Below are 23222 nucleotides of genomic sequence, written 5' to 3' on the forward strand. Positions count from 1 at the left end.
ACATTCCATCACATCCATCTAGTGTACACAGGTAGGTCCATTGTGGCGGGCAGGCGAGCGGGCGGGCTGCTTTATTGGCTGTTTGCTGTTCCCCTACTCCACTCCACTATTTGACTGTTGTGCTGCATCAATCAATCAATCAATCAATCAATCAATCAATCAGTGGCTGGCTCAGGTGCAGCTCTTTAACTTACCTAAAAGGGAGGGCGGAGAGAAGACAAGGAAGGTGAATGAGGTGTTCCAATGTGAAATGCCGGAAACACAGAAACACAGACGACACACAACAAGAGGTGGCAATCTATTCATTAATTGCATTTAATCAATGAGCTCATTATCACTCATGCATTGTCCAACAGGTGTTGAAATAATGGGATTAAAAGGGGAGATCCCTTCAGAAAGACAGAAACAATAGCAAAGACAAAAAACACTTTTGGAATCTGCTTTTAGTCAACACATAAGGAAAGGGTGCACCGGTCCTGGAAATACTGCAATACCAGGTCAATGCGTGGAGTGGACAGAGCAAGCTCTATTTCCATCTCCCTGTTCTAAAAATCCATTTAATATATGGTCCCCAGATAGGGGACGTATCAGATATTAAACTGATAAGAACAGATACTACACTTGATCTTAGCCAAAAGGCCGAGAAGCGATAACCCGAACGGGCCGCGCGTTGCCCGAGCCTGCCCGATACTGCTGTTCAGCCCTTGCAGCGATTCAGCCTACTTCTAGGCAATTCCATGGGGCCCTGCAGGCTCACACACTCACAGCTACACGGGAGGTGAATAAAGGCCGGAGAGGAAGCCAGACAGGATTTGCTTCTTTTGCTTGCACCACAATGCAGTGCTGAAAGAGGAGGAATCTACATAAAAACGCCTTCCTGGCAACGCCCAAATGCCCTGCTGCCATGCAGATAAACACTGGCAGCGGCAGCAAGTGCATGCCCACAGCCACCCCTTGTTCCTTCACACCTTGTATCAGCTGTAATCCAGTCCAGTCCAGTGCTGCCTGCTGAGCAGCACTGACCAACACTGCCTGGGCCCAGGCTTTTATCTCTGAGGCCCCATTATGATGTCAGAAAGCTGGCTCTGGAATCCTGAGGGCTCCACTATGACACGTGCAAAGTTCCGTCTGAACTTTATATAAGACGGTGAGGCTCAGTCAGTCACTCAGTGTTGCCTGAGAGGGCAACACTGCAACAGCCGGCCGCCAGGCTGTCTTTTTTTTGCACAGCTAGTTGCCTCCAGGAGGCCACAAGAGGGAGACAAGGGACTGCAAAATGGAAAATAGGCATCCACCAACTTTACAGACAACTTCTCCTTGCTCCTACAACCTCCATCCTTGCACAGTTTGTTATTCTTCTAGGTAACATAGTAACAAATCCAAATTGCTGCTCTCTTTGTAGGCAAGCAAGGCTTTGTTGCAACTGCAATTCTTACTTCTTCTTGAAATGTAGGGACGACAGTACATTCCATCACATCCATCTAGTGTACACAGGTAGGTCCATTGTGGCGGGCAGGCGAGCGGGCGGGCTGCTTTATTGGCTGTTTGCTGTTCCCCTACTCCACTCCACTATTTGACTGTTGTGCTGCATCAATCAATCAATCAATCAATCAATCAATCAATCAATCAATTAATCAATCAATCAATCAATCAGTGGCTGGCTCAGGTGCAGCTCTTTAACTTACCTAAAAGGGAGGGCGGAGAGAAGACAAGGAAGGTGAATGAGGTGTTCCAATGTGAAATGCCGGAAACACAGAAACACAGACGACACACAACAAGAGGTGGCAATCTATTCATTAATTGCATTTAATCAATGAGCTCATTATCACTCATGCATTGTCCAACAGGTGTTGAAATAATGGGATTAAAAGGGGAGATCCCTTCAGAAAGACAGAAACAATAGCAAAGACAAAAAACACTTTTGGAATCTGCTTTTAGTCAACACATAAGGAAAGGGTGCACCGGTCCTGGAAATACTGCAATACCAGGTCAATGCGTGGAGTGGACAGAGCAAGCTCTATTTCCATCTCCCTGTTCTAAAAATCCATTTAATATATGGTCCCCAGATAGGGGACGTATCAGATATTAAACTGATAAGAACAGATACTACACTTGATCTTAGCCAAAAGGCCGAGAAGCGATAACCCGAACGGGCCGCGCGTTGCCCGAGCCTGCCCGATACTGCTGTTCAGCCCTTGCAGCGATTCAGCCTACTTCTAGGCAATTCCATGGGGCCCTGCAGGCTCACACACTCACAGCTACACGGGAGGTGAATAAAGGCCGGAGAGGAAGCCAGACAGGATTTGCTTCTTTTGCTTGCACCACAATGCAGTGCTGAAAGAGGAGGAATCTACATAAAAACGCCTTCCTGGCAACGCCCAAATGCCCTGCTGCCATGCAGATAAACACTGGCAGCGGCAGCAAGTGCATGCCCACAGCCACCCCTTGTTCCTTCACACCTTGTATCAGCTGTAATCCAGTCCAGTCCAGTGCTGCCTGCTGAGCAGCACTGACCAACACTGCCTGGGCCTAGGCTTTTATCTCTGAGGCCCCATTATGATGTCAGAAAGCTGGCTCTGGAATCCTGAGGGCTCCACTATGACACGTGCAAAGTTCCGTCTGAACTTTATATAAGACGGTGAGGCTCAGTCAGTCACTCAGTGTTGCCTGAGAGGGCAACACTGCAACAGCCGGCCGCCAGGCTGTCTTTTTTTTGCACAGCTAGTTGCCTCCAGGAGGCCACAAGAGGGAGACAAGGGACTGCAAAATGGAAAATAGGCATCCACCAACTTTACAGACAACTTCTCCTTGCTCCTACAACCTCCATCCTTGCACAGTTTGTTATTCTTCTAGGTAACATAGTAACAAATCCAAATTGCTGCTCTCTTTGTAGGCAAGCAAGGCTTTGTTGCAACTGCAATTCTTACTTCTTCTTGAAATGTAGGGACGACAGTACATTCCATCACATCCATCTAGTGTACACAGGTAGGTCCATTGTGGCGGGCGGGCTGCTTTATTGGCTGTTTGCTGTTCCCCTACTCCACTCCACTATTTGACTGTTGTGCTGCATCAATCAATCAATCAATCAATCAATCAATCAATCAATCAATCAATCAATCAATCAGTGGCTGGCTCAGGTGCAGCTCTTTAACTTACCTAAAAGGGAGGGCGGAGAGAAGACAAGGAAGGTGAATGAGGTGTTCCAATGTGAAATGCCGGAAACACAGAAACACAGACGACACACAACAAGAGGTGGCAATCTATTCATTAATTGCATTTAATCAATGAGCTCATTATCACTCATGCATTGTCCAACAGGTGTTGAAATAATGGGATTAAAAGGGGAGATCCCTTCAGAAAGACAGAAACAATAGCAAAGACAAAAAACACTTTTGGAATCTGCTTTTAGTCAACACATAAGGAAAGGGTGCACCGGTCCTGGAAATACTGCAATACCAGGTCAATGCGTGGAGTGGACAGAGCAAGCTCTATTTCCATCTCCCTGTTCTAAAAATCCATTTAATATATGGTCCCCAGATAGGGGACGTATCAGATATTAAACTGATAAGAACAGATACTACACTTGATCTTAGCCAAAAGGCCGAGAAGCGATAACCCGAACGGGCCGCGCGTTGCCCGAGCCTGCCCGATACTGCTGTTCAGCCCTTGCAGCGATTCAGCCTACTTCTAGGCAATTCCATGGGGCCCTGCAGGCTCACACACTCACAGCTACACGGGAGGTGAATAAAGGCCGGAGAGGAAGCCAGACAGGATTTGCTTCTTTTGCTTGCACCACAATGCAGTGCTGAAAGAGGAGGAATCTACATAAAAACGCCTTCCTGGCAACGCCCAAATGCCCTGCTGCCATGCAGATAAACACTGGCAGCGGCAGCAAGTGCATGCCCACAGCCACCCCTTGTTCCTTCACACCTTGTATCAGCTGTAATCCAGTCCAGTCCAGTGCTGCCTGCTGAGCAGCACTGACCAACACTGCCTGGGCCCAGGCTTTTATCTCTGAGGCCCCATAATGATGTCAGAAAGCTGGCTCTGGAATCCTGAGGGCTCCACTATGACACGTGCAAAGTTCCGTCTGAACTTTATATAAGACGGTGAGGCTCAGTCAGTCACTCAGTGTTGCCTGAGAGGGCAACACTGCAACAGCCGGCCGCCAGGCTGTCTTTTTTTTGCACAGCTAGTTGCCTCCAGGAGGCCACAAGAGGGAGACAAGGGACTGCAAAATGGAAAATAGGCATCCACCAACTTTACAGACAACTTCTCCTTGCTCCTACAACCTCCATCCTTGCACAGTTTGTTATTCTTCTAGGTAACATAGTAACAAATCCAAATTGCTGCTCTCTTTGTAGGCAAGCAAGGCTTTGTTGCAACTGCAATTCTTACTTCTTCTTGAAATGTAGGGACGACAGTACATTCCATCACATCCATCTAGTGTACACAGGTAGGTCCATTGTGGCGGGCAGGCGAGCGGGCGGGCTGCTTTATTGGCTGTTTGCTGTTCCCCTACTCCACTCCACTATTTGACTGTTGTGCTGCATCAATCAATCAATCAATCAATCAATCAATCAATCAATCAATCAATCAATCAATCAATCAGTGGCTGGCTCAGGTGCAGCTCTTTAACTTACCTAAAAGGGAGGGCGGAGAGAAGACAAGGAAGGTGAATGAGGTGTTCCAATGTGAAATGCCGGAAACACAGAAACACAGACGACACACAACAAGAGGTGGCAATCTATTCATTAATTGCATTTAATCAATGAGCTCATTATCACTCATGCATTGTCCAACAGGTGTTGAAATAATGGGATTAAAAGGGGAGATCCCTTCAGAAAGACAGAAACAATAGCAAAGACAAAAAACACTTTTGGAATCTGCTTTTAGTCAACACATAAGGAAAGGGTGCACCGGTCCTGGAAATACTGCAATACCAGGTCAATGCGTGGAGTGGACAGAGCAAGCTCTATTTCCATCTCCCTGTTCTAAAAATCCATTTAATATATGGTCCCCAGATAGGGGACGTATCAGATATTAAACTGATAAGAACAGATACTACACTTGATCTTAGCCAAAAGGCCGAGAAGCGATAACCCGAACGGGCCGCGCGTTGCCCGAGCCTGCCCGATACTGCTGTTCAGCCCTTGCAGTGATTCAGCCTACTTCTAGGCAATTCCATGGGGCCCTGCAGGCTCACACACTCACAGCTACACGGGAGGTGAATAAAGGCCGGAGAGGAAGCCAGACAGGATTTGCTTCTTTTGCTTGCACCACAATGCAGTGCTGAAAGAGGAGGAATCTACATAAAAACGCCTTCCTGGCAACGCCCAAATGCCCTGCTGCCATGCAGATAAACACTGGCAGCGGCAGCAAGTGCATGCCCACAGCCACCCCTTGTTCCTTCACACCTTGTATCAGCTGTAATCCAGTCCAGTCCAGTGCTGCCTGCTGAGCAGCACTGACCAACACTGCCTGGGCCCAGGCTTTTATCTCTGAGGCCCCATTATGATGTCAGAAAGCTGGCTCTGGAATCCTGAGGGCTCCACTATGACACGTGCAAAGTTCCGTCTGAACTTTATATAAGACGGTGAGGCTCAGTCAGTCACTCAGTGTTGCCTGAGAGGGCAACACTGCAACAGCCGGCCGCCAGGCTGTCTTTTTTTTGCACAGCTAGTTGCCTCCAGGAGGCCACAAGAGGGAGACAAGGGACTGCAAAATGGAAAATAGGCATCCACCAACTTTACAGACAACTTCTCCTTGCTCCTACAACTTCTCCTTGCTCCTACAACCTCCATCCTTGCACAGTTTGTTATTCTTCTAGGTAACATAGTAACAAATCCAAATTGCTGCTCTCTTTGTAGGCAAGCAAGGCTTTGTTGCAACTGCAATTCTTACTTCTTCTTGAAATGTAGGGACGACAGTACATTCCATCACATCCATCTAGTGTACACAGGTAGGTCCATTGTGGCGGGCAGGCGAGCGGGCGGGCTGCTTTATTGGCTGTTTGCTGTTCCCCTACTCCACTCCACTATTTGACTGTTGTGCTGCATCAATCAATCAATCAATCAATCAATCAATCAATCAATCAATCAATCAATCAATCAGTGGCTGGCTCAGGTGCAGCTCTTTAACTTACCTAAAAGGGAGGGCGGAGAGAAGACAAGGAAGGTGAATGAGGTGTTCCAATGTGAAATGCCGGAAACACAGAAACACAGACGACACACAACAAGAGGTGGCAATCTATTCATTAATTGCATTTAATCAATGAGCTCATTATCACTCATGCATTGTCCAACAGGTGTTGAAATAATGGGATTAAAAGGGGAGATCCCTTCAGAAAGACAGAAACAATAGCAAAGACAAAAAACACTTTTGGAATCTGCTTTTAGTCAACACATAAGGAAAGGGTGCACCGGTCCTGGAAATACTGCAATACCAGGTCAATGCGTGGAGTGGACAGAGCAAGCTCTATTTCCATCTCCCTGTTCTAAAAATCCATTTAATATATGGTCCCCAGATAGGGGACGTATCAGATATTAAACTGATAAGAACAGATACTACACTTGATCTTAGCCAAAAGGCCGAGAAGCGATAACCCGAACGGGCCGCGCGTTGCCCGAGCCTGCCCGATACTGCTGTTCAGCCCTTGCAGCGATTCAGCCTACTTCTAGGCAATTCCATGGGGCCCTGCAGGCTCACACACTCACAGCTACACGGGAGGTGAATAAAGGCCGGAGAGGAAGCCAGACAGGATTTGCTTCTTTTGCTTGCACCACAATGCAGTGCTGAAAGAGGAGGAATCTACATAAAAACGCCTTCCTGGCAACGCCCAAATGCCCTGCTGCCATGCAGATAAACACTGGCAGCGGCAGCAAGTGCATGCCCACAGCCACCCCTTGTTCCTTCACACCTTGTATCAGCTGTAATCCAGTCCAGTCCAGTGCTGCCTGCTGAGCAGCACTGACCAACACTGCCTGGGCCCAGGCTTTTATCTCTGAGGCCCCATTATGATGTCAGAAAGCTGGCTCTGGAATCCTGAGGGCTCCACTATGACACGTGCAAAGTTCCGTCTGAACTTTATATAAGACGGTGAGGCTCAGTCAGTCACTCAGTGTTGCCTGAGAGGGCAACACTGCAACAGCCGGCCGCCAGGCTGTCTTTTTTTTGCACAGCTAGTTGCCTCCAGGAGGCCACAAGAGGGAGACAAGGGACTGCAAAATGGAAAATAGGCATCCACCAACTTTACAGACAACTTCTCCTTGCTCCTACAACCTCCATCCTTGCACAGTTTGTTATTCTTCTAGGTAACATAGTAACAAATCCAAATTGCTGCTCTCTTTGTAGGCAAGCAAGGCTTTGTTGCAACTGCAATTCTTACTTCTTCTTGAAATGTAGGGACGACAGTACATTCCATCACATCCATCTAGTGTACACAGGTAGGTCCATTGTGGCGGGCAGGCGAGCGGGCGGGCTGCTTTATTGGCTGTTTGCTGTTCCCCTACTCCACTCCACTATTTGACTGTTGTGCTGCATCAATCAATCAATCAATCAATCAATCAATCAATCAATCAATCAATCAATCAGTGGCTGGCTCAGGTGCAGCTCTTTAACTTACCTAAAAGGGAGGGCGGAGAGAAGACAAGGAAGGTGAATGAGGTGTTCCAATGTGAAATGCCGGAAACACAGAAACACAGACGACACACAACAAGAGGTGGCAATCTATTCATTAATTGCATTTAATCAATGAGCTCATTATCACTCATGCATTGTCCAACAGGTGTTGAAATAATGGGATTAAAAGGGGAGATCCCTTCAGAAAGACAGAAACAATAGCAAAGACAAAAAACACTTTTGGAATCTGCTTTTAGTCAACACATAAGGAAAGGGTGCTCCGGTCCTGGAAATACTGCAATACCAGGTCAATGCGTGGAGTGGACAGAGCAAGCTCTATTTCCATCTCCCTGTTCTAAAAATCCATTTAATATATGGTCCCCAGATAGGGGACGTATCAGATATTAAACTGATAAGAACAGATACTACACTTGATCTTAGCCAAAAGGCCGAGAAGCGATAACCCGAACGGGCCGCGCGTTGCCCGAGCCTGCCCGATACTGCTGTTCAGCCCTTGCAGCGATTCAGCCTACTTCTAGGCAATTCCATGGGGCCCTGCAGGCTCACACACTCACAGCTACACGGGAGGTGAATAAAGGCCGGAGAGGAAGCCAGACAGGATTTGCTTCTTTTGCTTGCACCACAATGCAGTGCTGAAAGAGGAGGAATCTACATAAAAACGCCTTCCTGGCAACGCCCAAATGCCCTGCTGCCATGCAGATAAACACTGGCAGCGGCAGCAAGTGCATGCCCACAGCCACCCCTTGTTCCTTCACACCTTGTATCAGCTGTAATCCAGTCCAGTCCAGTGCTGCCTGCTGAGCAGCACTGACCAACACTGCCTGGGCCCAGGCTTTTATCTCTGAGGCCCCATTATGATGTCAGAAAGCTGGCTCTGGAATCCTGAGGGCTCCACTATGACACGTGCAAAGTTCCGTCTGAACTTTATATAAGACGGTGAGGCTCAGTCAGTCACTCAGTGTTGCCTGAGAGGGCAACACTGCAACAGCCGGCCGCCAGGCTGTCTTTTTTTTGCACAGCTAGTTGCCTCCAGGAGGCCACAAGAGGGAGACAAGGGACTGCAAAATGGAAAATAGGCATCCACCAACTTTACAGACAACTTCTCCTTGCTCCTACAACCTCCATCCTTGCACAGTTTGTTATTCTTCTAGGTAACATAGTAACAAATCCAAATTGCTGCTCTCTTTGTAGGCAAGCAAGGCTTTGTTGCAACTGCAATTCTTACTTCTTCTTGAAATGTAGGGACGACAGTACATTCCATCACATCCATCTAGTGTACACAGGTAGGTCCATTGTGGCGGGCAGGCGAGCGGGCGGGCTGCTTTATTGGCTGTTTGCTGTTCCCCTACTCCACTCCACTATTTGACTGTTGTGCTGCATCAATCAATCAATCAATCAATCAATCAATCAATCAATCAATCAATCAATCAATCAATCAGTGGCTGGCTCAGGTGCAGCTCTTTAACTTACCTAAAAGGGAGGGCGGAGAGAAGACAAGGAAGGTGAATGAGGTGTTCCAATGTGAAATGCCGGAAACACAGAAACACAGACGACACACAACAAGAGGTGGCAATCTATTCATTAATTGCATTTAATCAATGAGCTCATTATCACTCATGCATTGTCCAACAGGTGTTGAAATAATGGGATTAAAAGGGGAGATCCCTTCAGAAAGACAGAAACAATAGCAAAGACAAAAAACACTTTTGGAATCTGCTTTTAGTCAACACATAAGGAAAGGGTGCACCGGTCCTGGAAATACTGCAATACCAGGTCAATGCGTGGAGTGGACAGAGCAAGCTCTATTTCCATCTCCCTGTTCTAAAAATCCATTTAATATATGGTCCCCAGATAGGGGACGTATCAGATATTAAACTGATAAGAACAGATACTACACTTGATCTTAGCCAAAAGGCCGAGAAGCGATAACCCGAACGGGCCGCGCGTTGCCCGAGCCTGCCCGATACTGCTGTTCAGCCCTTGCAGCGATTCAGCCTACTTCTAGGCAATTCCATGGGGCCCTGCAGGCTCACACACTCACAGCTACACGGGAGGTGAATAAAGGCCGGAGAGGAAGCCAGACAGGATTTGCTTCTTTTGCTTGCACCACAATGCAGTGCTGAAAGAGGAGGAATCTACATAAAAACGCCTTCCTGGCAACGCCCAAATGCCCTGCTGCCATGCAGATAAACACTGGCAGCGGCAGCAAGTGCATGCCCACAGCCACCCCTTGTTCCTTCACACCTTGTATCAGCTGTAATCCAGTCCAGTCCAGTGCTGCCTGCTGAGCAGCACTGACCAACACTGCCTGGGCCCAGGCTTTTATCTCTGAGGCCCCATTATGATGTCAGAAAGCTGGCTCTGGAATCCTGAGGGCTCCACTATGACACGTGCAAAGTTCCGTCTGAACTTTATATAAGACGGTGAGGCTCAGTCAGTCACTCAGTGTTGCCTGAGAGGGCAACACTGCAACAGCCGGCCGCCAGGCTGTCTTTTTTTTGCACAGCTAGTTGCCTCCAGGAGGCCACAAGAGGGAGACAAGGGACTGCAAAATGGAAAATAGGCATCCACCAACTTTACAGACAACTTCTCCTTGCTCCTACAACCTCCATCCTTGCACAGTTTGTTATTCTTCTAGGTAACATAGTAACAAATCCAAATTGCTGCTCTCTTTGTAGGCAAGCAAGGCTTTGTTGCAACTGCAATTCTTACTTCTTCTTGAAATGTAGGGACGACAGTACATTCCATCACATCCATCTAGTGTACACAGGTAGGTCCATTGTGGCGGGCAGGCGAGCGGGCGGGCTGCTTTATTGGCTGTTTGCTGTTCCCCTACTCCACTCCACTATTTGACTGTTGTGCTGCATCAATCAATCAATCAATCAATCAATCAATCAATCAATCAATCAATCAATCAATCAGTGGCTGGCTCAGGTGCAGCTCTTTAACTTACCTAAAAGGGAGGGCGGAGAGAAGACAAGGAAGGTGAATGAGGTGTTCCAATGTGAAATGCCGGAAACACAGAAACACAGACGACACACAACAAGAGGTGGCAATCTATTCATTAATTGCATTTAATCAATGAGCTCATTATCACTCATGCATTGTCCAACAGGTGTTGAAATAATGGGATTAAAAGGGGAGATCCCTTCAGAAAGACAGAAACAATAGCAAAGACAAAAAACACTTTTGGAATCTGCTTTTAGTCAACACATAAGGAAAGGGTGCACCGGTCCTGGAAATACTGCAATACCAGGTCAATGCGTGGAGTGGACAGAGCAAGCTCTATTTCCATCTCCCTGTTCTAAAAATCCATTTAATATATGGTCCCCAGATAGGGGACGTATCAGATATTAAACTGATAAGAACAGATACTACACTTGATCTTAGCCAAAAGGCCGAGAAGCGATAACCCGAACGGGCCGCGCGTTGCCCGAGCCTGCCCGATACTGCTGTTCAGCCCTTGCAGCGATTCAGCCTACTTCTAGGCAATTCCATGGGGCCCTGCAGGCTCACACACTCACAGCTACACGGGAGGTGAATAAAGGCCGGAGAGGAAGCCAGACAGGATTTGCTTCTTTTGCTTGCACCACAATGCAGTGCTGAAAGAGGAGGAATCTACATAAAAACGCCTTCCTGGCAACGCCCAAATGCCCTGCTGCCATGCAGATAAACACTGGCAGCGGCAGCAAGTGCATGCCCACAGCCACCCCTTGTTCCTTCACACCTTGTATCAGCTGTAATCCAGTCCAGTCCAGTGCTGCCTGCTGAGCAGCACTGACCAACACTGCCTGGGCCCAGGCTTTTATCTCTGAGGCCCCATTATGATGTCAGAAAGCTGGCTCTGGAATCCTGAGGGCTCCACTATGACACGTGCAAAGTTCCGTCTGAACTTTATATAAGACGGTGAGGCTCAGTCAGTCACTCAGTGTTGCCTGAGAGGGCAACACTGCAACAGCCGGCCGCCAGGCTGTCTTTTTTTTGCACAGCTAGTTGCCTCCAGGAGGCCACAAGAGGGAGACAAGGGACTGCAAAATGGAAAATAGGCATCCACCAACTTTACAGACAACTTCTCCTTGCTCCTACAACCTCCATCCTTGCACAGTTTGTTATTCTTCTAGGTAACATAGTAACAAATCCAAATTGCTGCTCTCTTTGTAGGCAAGCAAGGCTTTGTTGCAACTGCAATTCTTACTTCTTCTTGAAATGTAGGGACGACAGTACATTCCATCACATCCATCTAGTGTACACAGGTAGGTCCATTGTGGCGGGCAGGCGAGCGGGCGGGCTGCTTTATTGGCTGTTTGCTGTTCCCCTACTCCACTCCACTATTTGACTGTTGTGCTGCATCAATCAATCAATCAATCAATCAATCAATCAATCAATCAATCAATCAATCAATCAATCAGTGGCTGGCTCAGGTGCAGCTCTTTAACTTACCTAAAAGGGAGGGCGGAGAGAAGACAAGGAAGGTGAATGAGGTGTTCCAATGTGAAATGCCGGAAACACAGAAACACAGACGACACACAACAAGAGGTGGCAATCTATTCATTAATTGCATTTAATCAATGAGCTCATTATCACTCATGCATTGTCCAACAGGTGTTGAAATAATGGGATTAAAAGGGGAGATCCCTTCAGAAAGACAGAAACAATAGCAAAGACAAAAAACACTTTTGGAATCTGCTTTTAGTCAACACATAAGGAAAGGGTGCACCGGTCCTGGAAATACTGCAATACCAGGTCAATGCGTGGAGTGGACAGAGCAAGCTCTATTTCCATCTCCCTGTTCTAAAAATCCATTTAATATATGGTCCCCAGATAGGGGACGTATCAGATATTAAACTGATAAGAACAGATACTACACTTGATCTTAGCCAAAAGGCCGAGAAGCGATAACCCGAACGGGCCGCGCGTTGCCCGAGCCTGCCCGATACTGCTGTTCAGCCCTTGCAGCGATTCAGCCTACTTCTAGGCAATTCCATGGGGCCCTGCAGGCTCACACACTCACAGCTACACGGGAGGTGAATAAAGGCCGGAGAGGAAGCCAGACAGGATTTGCTTCTTTTGCTTGCACCACAATGCAGTGCTGAAAGAGGAGGAATCTACATAAAAACGCCTTCCTGGCAACGCCCAAATGCCCTGCTGCCATGCAGATAAACACTGGCAGCGGCAGCAAGTGCATGCCCACAGCCACCCCTTGTTCCTTCACACCTTGTATCAGCTGTAATCCAGTCCAGTCCAGTGCTGCCTGCTGAGCAGCACTGACCAACACTGCCTGGGCCCAGGCTTTTATCTCTGAGGCCCCATTATGATGTCAGAAAGCTGGCTCTGGAATCCTGAGGGCTCCACTATGACACGTGCAAAGTTCCGTCTGAACTTTATATAAGACGGTGAGGCTCAGTCAGTCACTCAGTGTTGCCTGAGAGGGCAACACTGCAACAGCCGGCCGCCAGGCTGTCTTTTTTTTGCACAGCTAGTTGCCTCCAGGAGGCCACAAGAGGGAGACAAGGGACTGCAAAATGGAAAATAGGCATCCACCAACTTTACAGACAACTTCTCCTTGCTCCTACAACCTCCATCCTTGCACAGTTTGTTATTCTTCTAGGTAACATAGTAACAAATCCAAATTGCTGCTCTCTTTGTAGGCAAGCAAGGCTTTGTTGCAACTGCAATTCTTACTTCTTCTTGAAATGTAGGGACGACAGTACATTCCATCACATCCATCTAGTGTACACAGGTAGGTCCATTGTGGCGGGCAGGCGAGCGGGCGGGCTGCTTTATTGGCTGTTTGCTGTTCCCCTACTCCACTCCACTATTTGACTGTTGTGCTGCATCAATCAATCAATCAATCAATCAATCAATCAATCAATCAATCAATCAATCAATCAATCAATCAATCAATTAATCAATCAATCAATCAATCAATCAGTGGCTGGCTCAGGTGCAGCTCTTTAACTTACCTAAAAGGGAGGGCGGAGAGAAGACAAGGAAGGTGAATGAGGTGTTCCAATGTGAAATGCCGGAAACACAGAAACACAGACGACACACAACAAGAGGTGGCAATCTATTCATTAATTGCATTTAATCAATGAGCTCATTATCACTCATGCATTGTCCAACAGGTGTTGAAATAATGGGATTAAAAGGGGAGATCCCTTCAGAAAGACAGAAACAATAGCAAAGACAAAAAACACTTTTGGAATCTGCTTTTAGTCAACACATAAGGAAAGGGTGCACCGGTCCTGGAAATACTGCAATACCAGGTCAATGCGTGGAGTGGACAGAGCAAGCTCTATTTCCATCTCCCTGTTCTAAAAATCCATTTAATATATGGTCCCCAGATAGGGGACGTATCAGATATTAAACTGATAAGAACAGATACTACACTTGATCTTAGCCAAAAGGCCGAGAAGCGATAACCCGAACGGGCCGCGCGTTGCCCGAGCCTGCCCGATACTGCTGTTCAGCCCTTGCAGCGATTCAGCCTACTTCTAGGCAATTCCATGGGGCCCTGCAGGCTCACACACTCACAGCTACACGGGAGGTGAATAAAGGCCGGAGAGGAAGCCAGACAGGATTTGCTTCTTTTGCTTGCACCACAATGCAGTGCTGAAAGAGGAGGAATCTACATAAAAACGCCTTCCTGGCAACGCCCAAATGCCCTGCTGCCATGCAGATAAACACTGGCAGCGGCAGCAAGTGCATGCCCACAGCCACCCCTTGTTCCTTCACACCTTGTATCAGCTGTAATCCAGTCCAGTCCAGTGCTGCCTGCTGAGCAGCACTGACCAACACTGCCTGGGCCCAGGCTTTTATCTCTGAGGCCCCATTATGATGTCAGAAAGCTGGCTCTGGAATCCTGAGGGCTCCACTATGACACGTGCAAAGTTCCGTCTGAACTTTATATAAGACGGTGAGGCTCAGTCAGTCACTCAGTGTTGCCTGAGAGGGCAACACTGCAACAGCCGGCCGCCAGGCTGTCTTTTTTTTGCACAGCTAGTTGCCTCCAGGAGGCCACAAGAGGGAGACAAGGGACTGCAAAATGGAAAATAGGCATCCACCAACTTTACAGACAACTTCTCCTTGCTCCTACAACCTCCATCCTTGCACAGTTTGTTATTCTTCTAGGTAACATAGTAACAAATCCAAATTGCTGCTCTCTTTGTAGGCAAGCAAGGCTTTGTTGCAACTGCAATTCTTACTTCTTCTTGAAATGTAGGGACGACAGTACATTCCATCACATCCATCTAGTGTACACAGGTAGGTCCATTGTGGCGGGCAGGCGAGCGGGCGGGCTGCTTTATTGGCTGTTTGCTGTTCCCCTACTCCACTCCACTATTTGACTGTTGTGCTGCATCAATCAATCAATCAATCAATCAATCAATCAATCAATCAATCAATCAATCAATCAGTGGCTGGCTCAGGTGCAGCTCTTTAACTTACCTAAAAGGGAGGGCGGAGAGAAGACAAGGAAGGTGAATGAGGTGTTCCAATGTGAAATGCCGGAAACACAGAAACACAGACGACACACAACAAGAGGTGGCAATCTATTCATTAATTGCATTTAATCAATGAGCTCATTATCACTCATGCATTGTCCAACAGGTGTTGAAATAATGGGATTAAAAGGGGAGATCCCTTCAGAAAGACAGAAACAATAGCAAAGACAAAAAACACTTTTGGAATCTGCTTTTAGTCAACACATAAGGAAAGGGTGCACCGGTCCTGGAAATACTGCAATACCAGGTCAATGCGTGGAGTGGACAGAGCAAGCTCTATTTCCATCTCCCTGTTCTAAAAATCCATTTAATATATGGTCCCCAGATAGGGGACGTATCAGATATTAAACTGATAAGAACAGATACTACACTTGATCTTAGCCAAAAGGCCGAGAAGCGATAACCCGAACGGGCCGCGCGTTGCCCGAGCCTGCCCGATACTGCTGTTCAGCCCTTGCAGCGATTCAGCCTACTTCTAGGCAATTCCATGGGGCCCTGCAGGCTCACACACTCACAGCTACACGGGAGGTGAATAAAGGCCGGAGAGGAAGCCAGACAGGATTTGCTTCTTTTGCTTGCACCACAATGCAGTGCTGAAAGAGGAGGAATCTACATAAAAACGCCTTCCTGGCAACGCCCAAATGCCCTGCTGCCATGCAGATAAACACTGGCAGCGGCAGCAAGTGCATGCCCACAGCCACCCCTTGTTCCTTCACACCTTGTATCAGCTGTAATCCAGTCCAGTCCAGTGCTGCCTGCTGAGCAGCACTGACCAACACTGCCTGGGCCCAGGCTTTTATCTCTGAGGCCCCATTATGATGTCAGAAAGCTGGCTCTGGAATCCTGAGGGCTCCACTATGACACGTGCAAAGTTCCGTCTGAACTTTATATAAGACGGTGAGGCTCAGTCAGTCACTCAGTGTTGCCTGAGAGGGCAACACTGCAACAGCCGGCCGCCAGGCTGTCTTTTTTTTGCACAGCTAGTTGCCTCCAGGAGGCCACAAGAGGGAGACAAGGGACTGCAAAATGGAAAATAGGCATCCACCAACTTTACAGACAACTTCTCCTTGCTCCTACAACCTCCATCCTTGCACAGTTTGTTATTCTTCTAGGTAACATAGTAACAAATCCAAATTGCTGCTCTCTTTGTAGGCAAGCAAGGCTTTGTTGCAACTGCAATTCTTACTTCTTCTTGAAATGTAGGGACGACAGTACATTCCATCACATCCATCTAGTGTACACAGGTAGGTCCATTGTGGCGGTCAGGCGAGCGGGCGGGCTGCTTTATTGGCTGTTTGCTGTTCCCCTACTCCACTCCACTATTTGACTGTTGTGCTGCATCAATCAATCAATCAATCAATCAATCAATCAATCAATCAATCAATCAATCAATCAGTGGCTGGCTCAGGTGCAGCTCTTTAACTTACCTAAAAGGGAGGGCGGAGAGAAGACAAGGAAGGTGAATGAGGTGTTCCAATGTGAAATGCCGGAAACACAGAAACACAGACGACACACAACAAGAGGTGGCAATCTATTCATTAATTGCATTTAATCAATGAGCTCATTATCACTCATGCATTGTCCAACAGGTGTTGAAATAATGGGATTAAAAGGGGAGATCCCTTCAGAAAGACAGAAACAATAGCAAAGACAAAAAACACTTTTGGAATCTGCTTTTAGTCAACACATAAGGAAAGGGTGCACCGGTCCTGGAAATACTGCAATACCAGGTCAATGCGTGGAGTGGACAGAGCAAGCTCTATTTCCATCTCCCTGTTCTAAAAATCCATTTAATATATGGTCCCCAGATAGGGGACGTATCAGATATTAAACTGATAAGAACAGATTTTTTGATTGAAAAATGCTTTATTGACAATCAATCGTCATCATACAAACATTACTGCGACGCAGCGCAAGCCATGAAGCAGCAAATAATAAATAATAACAGTCGTCAAACATAACATGACAGTATAATACACAGTACAGGCTAGCCTATGCTATACATTACACCACATGCTACACTAACATTCTTGCATTCACTAAAGCCAAACAACAAAGCATTACAGACAAGTGATGGGATAGGGGAGTGGGTAGGAGGGGATAGGGAAGGGGGAAATCACAGGCCCGAAGCTTTATTGAAAGACAACACACAAGAAGGGAGAGTGGGGGGAAGGGGAGTATCAGTCCTCTTCCTCATCGACGTCCGGGCTGTCCCAGGTGGAATAGTCTCTGAGCAGGCTGTGGATCAGCCTGCGGCAGTCCTGGACGGACACACTCTCTCTCCGCAAAATCAGACGGTTCCTGGCAAACCATATAGCGTCCTTAAAGCAGTTCATAAGGCGCCAGGCTTCCTGGATTGCTCCATCCGTGGTATTCCCAGGAAATAGTCCATAAAGTACCGAGCGGTACGACAGTCTGTTCCTGGGTACTGAGTCCTTGAGTTCATGTTCCAAGGCTTTCAACAGACCCTGTGCAAAGGGGCACTGCCAGAAAATGTGCAAAGATGTTTCCTCCGTGAAGGGGCACCTGGGGCAGTACCGGGTCTTGCACAGGTTGCGGGCATGCATGAATGACCTAAGAGGCAGTCCTCCCTGGATGGCCATCCATGAAATGTCCTTGTGCCCGTTGGTCAACCTGCCAGATGACACGTTAGTCCAAACAGTCTCCAACGTGTCGGCATGAAGCCCTGGAACAGACTCCAGTGAGTCCTTTGCTCTGATGTGCTTGTGGATCGTCTTAGGTTTCCACAAGTCGGGCTTAAGACCCTCCAGTTGATGCTCCCTCACGAACCGGACGACATCTCCGTAGAACCAGGGAGCGTGCCAGTTGTAAGGGAAGGAGCTGTCCCACTTGTCCCAGCCAAAACCTCGCCAGAGGGGAAGGAGGAAGTAGCGGGACATGGCCTTGCCCGCAGAGCCGTTTGCTGTCCTCAGAGTCCTACGAACACAGTCACATACAAAAGCGATCCGCAGCAGAGTGGGAATGTCGGGTATACCCTTCCCACCTTTGCGGGGCTCCTTGTACATAACAGTCCGCTTTACTCTGTCCATTTTCGAGCCCCAGATGAAGCGAAACACAGTCCTGGTAATGGCCCTCGAGACGGTGGCAAGAGGGGGCCATGCCTGTGCAGTGTATTGTAGCACAGGCAAGACTTCGTTACGCAGGACCATTGCTTTGCCCTCAATAGTGAGTTGTCTGAGGCTCCACAGTCCGATCCTTTGGTTGACTTTGGCCAAGCGTTCTTCCCACGACTTTAGGGCTGCACCTTCCTTACCGAACCAGACTCCCAGAATTTTGATGAAGTCCGGCTTGATAGTAAACGGGAAGGAGGCAGGAGAAGGCAGGTACCACTTTCCGAAGAGCATGGCTTCCGACTTCCCGCAGTTGACTTTTGCCCCTGAAGCGCGTCCGAACTCCTCACAGGTCTGGACGAGTGCAGTCACCGAACTCTGGTCAGCGCAGAAGACGGTCACGTCGTCCATGTACAGCGAGCATTTGACCTCGAAGTGTCCTGGACCTGGTGCGGTGATCCCTCTGATCTCTCCATTCTGCCGGATAGCCTCTGCGAAGAGCTCTATAACACAAACAAAAAGGAGAGGTGAAAGAGGACAGCCTTGTCTAACCCCCGACGATACAGGAAAGGGGTCAGTCTTCCAGCCGTTCACCAGCACCGAGCTGTAAATGTCGCAATACATCAGGTTAACATACAAACAGAACAACCTGCCAAGCCGCAGCCTACGCAGAGCCTTACCCATGAATTCGTGAGAGACCCGGTCAAAAGCCTTCTCCTGATCCAGACTGACCAGGGCCGCGTGTGTACGGCGGCTTTGCATGTAATGCACCGTGTCCCTCACCAGGGCAAGACTGTCGGCCACCCTACGGCCAGGAATGCCGCAGGTTTGGTCCGATCCGATGATCTGTCCGATGACAACCTTCAGTCTGTTGGCCAATACTTTGGCGAGGATCTTGTAGTCCACGTTCAGGAGAGAGATGGGACGCCAGTTTTTCAGGTCACATCTCTCCCCCTTCCGCTTATACAAGATCGTGATCATGCCTTCTCTCAAGGACGGTGGCATTCTACCCTCCACCACCATCTCCTCATAGAGCTCCAGCAGGTCCGGACAGATCAAGTCCCCCAGCGCTACATAGAGCTCTGCTGGGAGACCATCACTGCCCGGGGTCCTGCCGGGTCTGAAGGATTTAGCGGCAGAGAGCAGTTCCTCCACCGTCAGGGGTACATCCATAGCCTCCGTACCTGCAGGATCAAGATGATTAGTGATACCTGACAGGAATTTATCGGCGGCTTCGGGGTCAGTGGTTTTCCGGGAGTAGAGGCTTCGGTAGTAGTCTGTGACGACTCCCATCACCTCCTTCTTCCCAGAATGCATGTTTCCGGTCTCATCTCGAAGTTCCCTCAGGGGCGTGTGGCCGGCATGGAGTTTCCTGAAAAAGAACGAGTTACATTTCTCACCCTTCTCCAGGTTCTCCACCTTGGAACGAAAGACAATTCGCTTGGATTCCTCCTCAAAGTGCCTTTTCAGGCCCTTTTTGGCTTCCTCCAGCTCCTTCCTGACGTCCCAGCCGCATTGAAGGAGGTCTTGCAGGGATCGCAGCTGACGCTGCATCTCTCTGAAGTCTCTCTTCCTCTCACACGCCTGTTGACGACTTTTTGCCTGAAAGAAACAACGAAATTCAACTTTAACATATTCCCACCAGTCACAGGTTTTGTCAAAGAAAACTTTATCATTCCTCCAAACAATATAGGCGTCTCTAAGTTCCGCCAGTACCTCCTCTCTTTCCAGCAGGGCACAATTCAGCTTCCAGGAGCCAGGGCCGGGAGGAAAACCGTGGCCGATGGCACCCTGGAAGAGAATGGCCCTGTGGTCGGAGAAGAAGCAGGGGACCATGGAGTGCCCATGCTGCTTGACTGCCCGGGAGGTGAACACAAAGTCAATCCGAGAACGAAGTGAGCCATCGGGTCGGCTCCATGAATAGTTCACAGAGCCGATCCCCATGGAGCCCACAACGTCCTGCAAGGATGCTTCGGTCACCATCTCGATAAGCAGTTTGGAACTGACATCCAGTTTGATTGAAGTGCCGGAACTTCGTCCATCCTCTTCGATGGGGCAGTTGAAGTCCCCGGCCATCACCACTGCCCTAGTGGTGGCGAGCTGGGTCCGCAGGGTCTGGAATAGTTCCAGGCGCTCAGCCTTCATAGGGGGAGCGTACACGTTGATGAGCCTAATCGGCTCTCCTGCCCAGGAACCGTCTACGACCAACAAGCGGCCGCAGGCGAGCTCCTGGACAGAGTCAACAGTAAATACGCCTCCCCTAATCAGGATGGCAACCCCTGCAGACTTACAGTCGCCCCCACCAGACCAGTAGGACGGGCCATGGGTCCACTGCCTGGCCAGATGATGGTATGACCTGGAAGAGGGGAGAGTACATTCCTGCAGCATAAATACATCACTCGACTGCTTGGAAAGAAAAGTTAGCACCATCTGACATCTAGTCCTATCTCTAACACTCCTCACATTGAGGCTAAAGATGTTAAGTTTAGCAGCCATGGGGGAGAATAAAGAAGGTCAGTGCAAACGATACACCTTAGTTACCAGTCCGGTCGGGCGGATCCTCCTCTCCTGGCGGGTCCGAAAGATCCAGCAGGCCCTCTGACAAAAATTGTTCCAGGATTGTAGCCACCTGGATGTCTGTTGTGAAGTCGATGACCTCAGGTTCAGACACGAGTTCCTCCACCATCTGCTCCATTTCCTCCTGCTGCGCAAGGGAATCTTCGCAGATTTCTACGACTTGTCGCTTTGAGGACTCAGCAGCTGGGCTGTCCCTCACCTTTCTCTTCCTCTGGATGGCACCTGAGGAGACAAGAGGGGGAAAATCCTCCAGGGAGAGGACTCCAGCAGCTGGAGGGGAAGATGTTAGTGCTGCTGGAGCTGGGGAGAAGGGAGGCTGGGTTGGGAGAGGTGCAGGTGACAGGACCACTGAGATGGGTGGGTAGGAGAAGGTGAGAGCCTCAGTGGGGGTGACAGGGGTTGGGGACGGGGGGGTGGGGAGGGCCGGGCGAGGGAGGGTGGGAAGGGTAGGGCGAGGGAGGGCCGGGAGACGGGGGGGAGGGACTGTCGTCTTCTTACCATCCTTCTTATTCCCGGTCTTCTGCGCCGCTGGAGCTCTGGCTGGGGCGGGGTTCCCTCTGGCCGGAGCTTTCGCCGCTACAGTTGCCCAGGATCGATCCCTCTTCGGGCAGTCCTTGTAGGAGTGGGCTGCTTGTCCGCAGAGGTTGCACATTGTCCGTTTCGGGCAGTCTTTGGTCTCGTGTCCTGTTACCCGGCAGTTCTTGCAGGCGTCCTCCTTGCAGTCCTTCACCGAATGACCCTTCTTGCTGCATCTCCTGCAGATCTGCGGCATGTCCGGGTAGTAGATGAGGCCGTAGGAGTTGCCCAGCGAGAATGACTGGGGCAGGTGCTGGAGGCCGTCTTCCGCGCTCGAATCCTTGTTCAGTCGGACGATTACCGACCACTTGCCAGTCCAGAAGCCGAGTCCGTTCAGGATGTGGGTGGGTTCCCTCACCACTGTGCAGAACCGCTTCAGGAGCGTGGTGATGTCTTTGCCGGGGGTGTGTGGGTTCCGCATTGAGACCGTCACCCGCCTTTCCTCTCTTTGGACAGGGCAGTTGCCCACAAAGCGAGAGAAAGGGGATTCAGGCCTCGCCGCTTTCACCATCTCCCAGTACCTTCTGCAGATGTTGATCGAAGCGAAGGTCACGAAGAACATCCCGGTCATGAAGGCCTGGATGCTGATGGTCTCCGGCTTAGCGAAGCCCTGGTCCAGGAGCATCTTCTGGCAGAACACTTCTTCCGTCATGTCCGGCACTCTCCCGTCCACCTCCTTCAGCTTCAGGGCCACAGTCTGCTTCATCCAGGGCTCCAGGGTTGGAGCAGCCTGGTTCGGCTTCCTGGTGGCCTGTTGGCTTGAGGAGGCTTCAGGAGGAGATGTCCTGGCCTGGGTCGGCTCACCTGGTCCATCAGCCTTCTTCTTCTGGGTGGCAGGGTTGCTGGTTGAGGCCATGGCTTCTTCCAGCTGTTCCTGTCGCTTGGGGAGGATCTTCGATAGCTCTTTCCCGAAGGGGGCGGAGCTATGCAAATCTTCTCCTTGCTGGCCGAGGTTCTTCCACGAAATTTCTTCCGCAGCGGTTCCTCGTCGAGCTTCTTCTGCGGCCGAGCTTCTTCAAAGATCCCCTTCAGCAGCGGCTCTTCTCCGAAGGTCTCTGTCGCAGTTCTCCTTCTTCCCGGCAGCGATCTCCCGGAGCTTCTTCCCCGATGGCGGCTTCTCCCTTCTGGATCTTCGTCTTCGGTGGTTCTTCTCCGCAGTTCGTCGCCGGCTTCGTCTGGAACGCTCTTGGATCGCTAAGCTAGTGTTTATAGCCCCCAGTGGTTCTCCGAGCTATCTATCCTTACAAGGACTGATAAGAACAGATACTACACTTGATCTTAGCCAAAAGGCCGAGAAGCGATAACCCGAACGGGCCGCGCGTTGCCCGAGCCTGCCCGATACTGCTGTTCAGCCCTTGCAGCGATTCAGCCTACTTCTAGGCAATTCCATGGGGCCCTGCAGGCTCACACACTCACAGCTACACGGGAGGTGAATAAAGGCCGGAGAGGAAGCCAGACAGGATTTGCTTCTTTTGCTTGCACCACAATGCAGTGCTGAAAGAGGAGGAATCTACATAAAAACGCCTTCCTGGCAACGCCCAAATGCCCTGCTGCCATGCAGATAAACACTGGCAGCGGCAGCAAGTGCATGCCCACAGCCACCCCTTGTTCCTTCACACCTTGTATCAGCTGTAATCCAGTCCAGTCCAGTGCTGCCTGCTGAGCAGCACTGACCAACACTGCCTGGGCCCAGGCTTTTATCTCTGAGGCCCCATTATGATGTCAGAAAGCTGGCTCTGGAATCCTGAGGGCTCCACTATGACACGTGCAAAGTTCCGTCTGAACTTTATATAAGACGGTGAGGCTCAGTCAGTCACTCAGTGTTGCCTGAGAGGGCAACACTGCAACAGCCGGC

General features: G+C 49.5%; 11 non-coding genes and 2 pseudogenes across 11 annotated transcripts; all 13 read right to left on the reverse strand.

The window, feature by feature from the left end:
• Positions 1-460: 460 nt before the first annotated feature.
• On the reverse strand, positions 461-651 carry LOC142690049 (U2 spliceosomal RNA). The gene has a single exon (XR_012858863.1). It is a non-coding gene; the product is annotated as a U2 spliceosomal RNA (small nuclear RNA).
• Positions 652-1951: 1300 nt separating this feature from the next.
• LOC142690050 (U2 spliceosomal RNA) lies at positions 1952-2142 on the reverse strand. The gene has a single exon (XR_012858864.1). It is a non-coding gene; the product is annotated as a U2 spliceosomal RNA (small nuclear RNA).
• A 1280-nt stretch (positions 2143-3422) lies between these two features.
• LOC142690051 (U2 spliceosomal RNA) lies at positions 3423-3613 on the reverse strand. Its single transcript, XR_012858865.1, has one exon. It is a non-coding gene; the product is annotated as a U2 spliceosomal RNA (small nuclear RNA).
• Positions 3614-4909: 1296 nt separating this feature from the next.
• Positions 4910-5100, reverse strand: LOC142690053 (U2 spliceosomal RNA). Its single transcript, XR_012858866.1, has one exon. It is a non-coding gene; the product is annotated as a U2 spliceosomal RNA (small nuclear RNA).
• A 1311-nt stretch (positions 5101-6411) lies between these two features.
• Positions 6412-6602, reverse strand: LOC142690054 (U2 spliceosomal RNA). The gene has a single exon (XR_012858867.1). It is a non-coding gene; the product is annotated as a U2 spliceosomal RNA (small nuclear RNA).
• A 1288-nt stretch (positions 6603-7890) lies between these two features.
• Positions 7891-8081, reverse strand: LOC142690338 (U2 spliceosomal RNA). The gene has a single exon (XR_012859124.1). It is a non-coding gene; the product is annotated as a U2 spliceosomal RNA (small nuclear RNA).
• A 1296-nt stretch (positions 8082-9377) lies between these two features.
• Positions 9378-9568, reverse strand: LOC142690055 (U2 spliceosomal RNA). Its single transcript, XR_012858868.1, has one exon. It is a non-coding gene; the product is annotated as a U2 spliceosomal RNA (small nuclear RNA).
• Positions 9569-10860: 1292 nt separating this feature from the next.
• On the reverse strand, positions 10861-11051 carry LOC142690056 (U2 spliceosomal RNA). The gene has a single exon (XR_012858869.1). It is a non-coding gene; the product is annotated as a U2 spliceosomal RNA (small nuclear RNA).
• A 1296-nt stretch (positions 11052-12347) lies between these two features.
• LOC142690057 (U2 spliceosomal RNA) lies at positions 12348-12538 on the reverse strand. Its single transcript, XR_012858870.1, has one exon. It is a non-coding gene; the product is annotated as a U2 spliceosomal RNA (small nuclear RNA).
• A 1332-nt stretch (positions 12539-13870) lies between these two features.
• LOC142690058 (U2 spliceosomal RNA) lies at positions 13871-14061 on the reverse strand. Its single transcript, XR_012858871.1, has one exon. It is a non-coding gene; the product is annotated as a U2 spliceosomal RNA (small nuclear RNA).
• A 1292-nt stretch (positions 14062-15353) lies between these two features.
• LOC142690060 (U2 spliceosomal RNA) lies at positions 15354-15544 on the reverse strand. The gene has a single exon (XR_012858873.1). It is a non-coding gene; the product is annotated as a U2 spliceosomal RNA (small nuclear RNA).
• Positions 15545-16836: 1292 nt separating this feature from the next.
• LOC142690361 (U2 spliceosomal RNA) lies at positions 16837-17011 on the reverse strand (annotated as a pseudogene).
• A 5556-nt stretch (positions 17012-22567) lies between these two features.
• LOC142690364 (U2 spliceosomal RNA) lies at positions 22568-22669 on the reverse strand (annotated as a pseudogene).
• Positions 22670-23222: the final 553 nt, after the last annotated feature.

This window comes from Rhinoderma darwinii, assembly GCF_050947455.1.
Source record: "Rhinoderma darwinii isolate aRhiDar2 chromosome 5 unlocalized genomic scaffold, aRhiDar2.hap1 SUPER_5_unloc_33, whole genome shotgun sequence".
Classification (NCBI taxonomy): domain Eukaryota; kingdom Metazoa; phylum Chordata; class Amphibia; order Anura; family Rhinodermatidae; genus Rhinoderma; species Rhinoderma darwinii.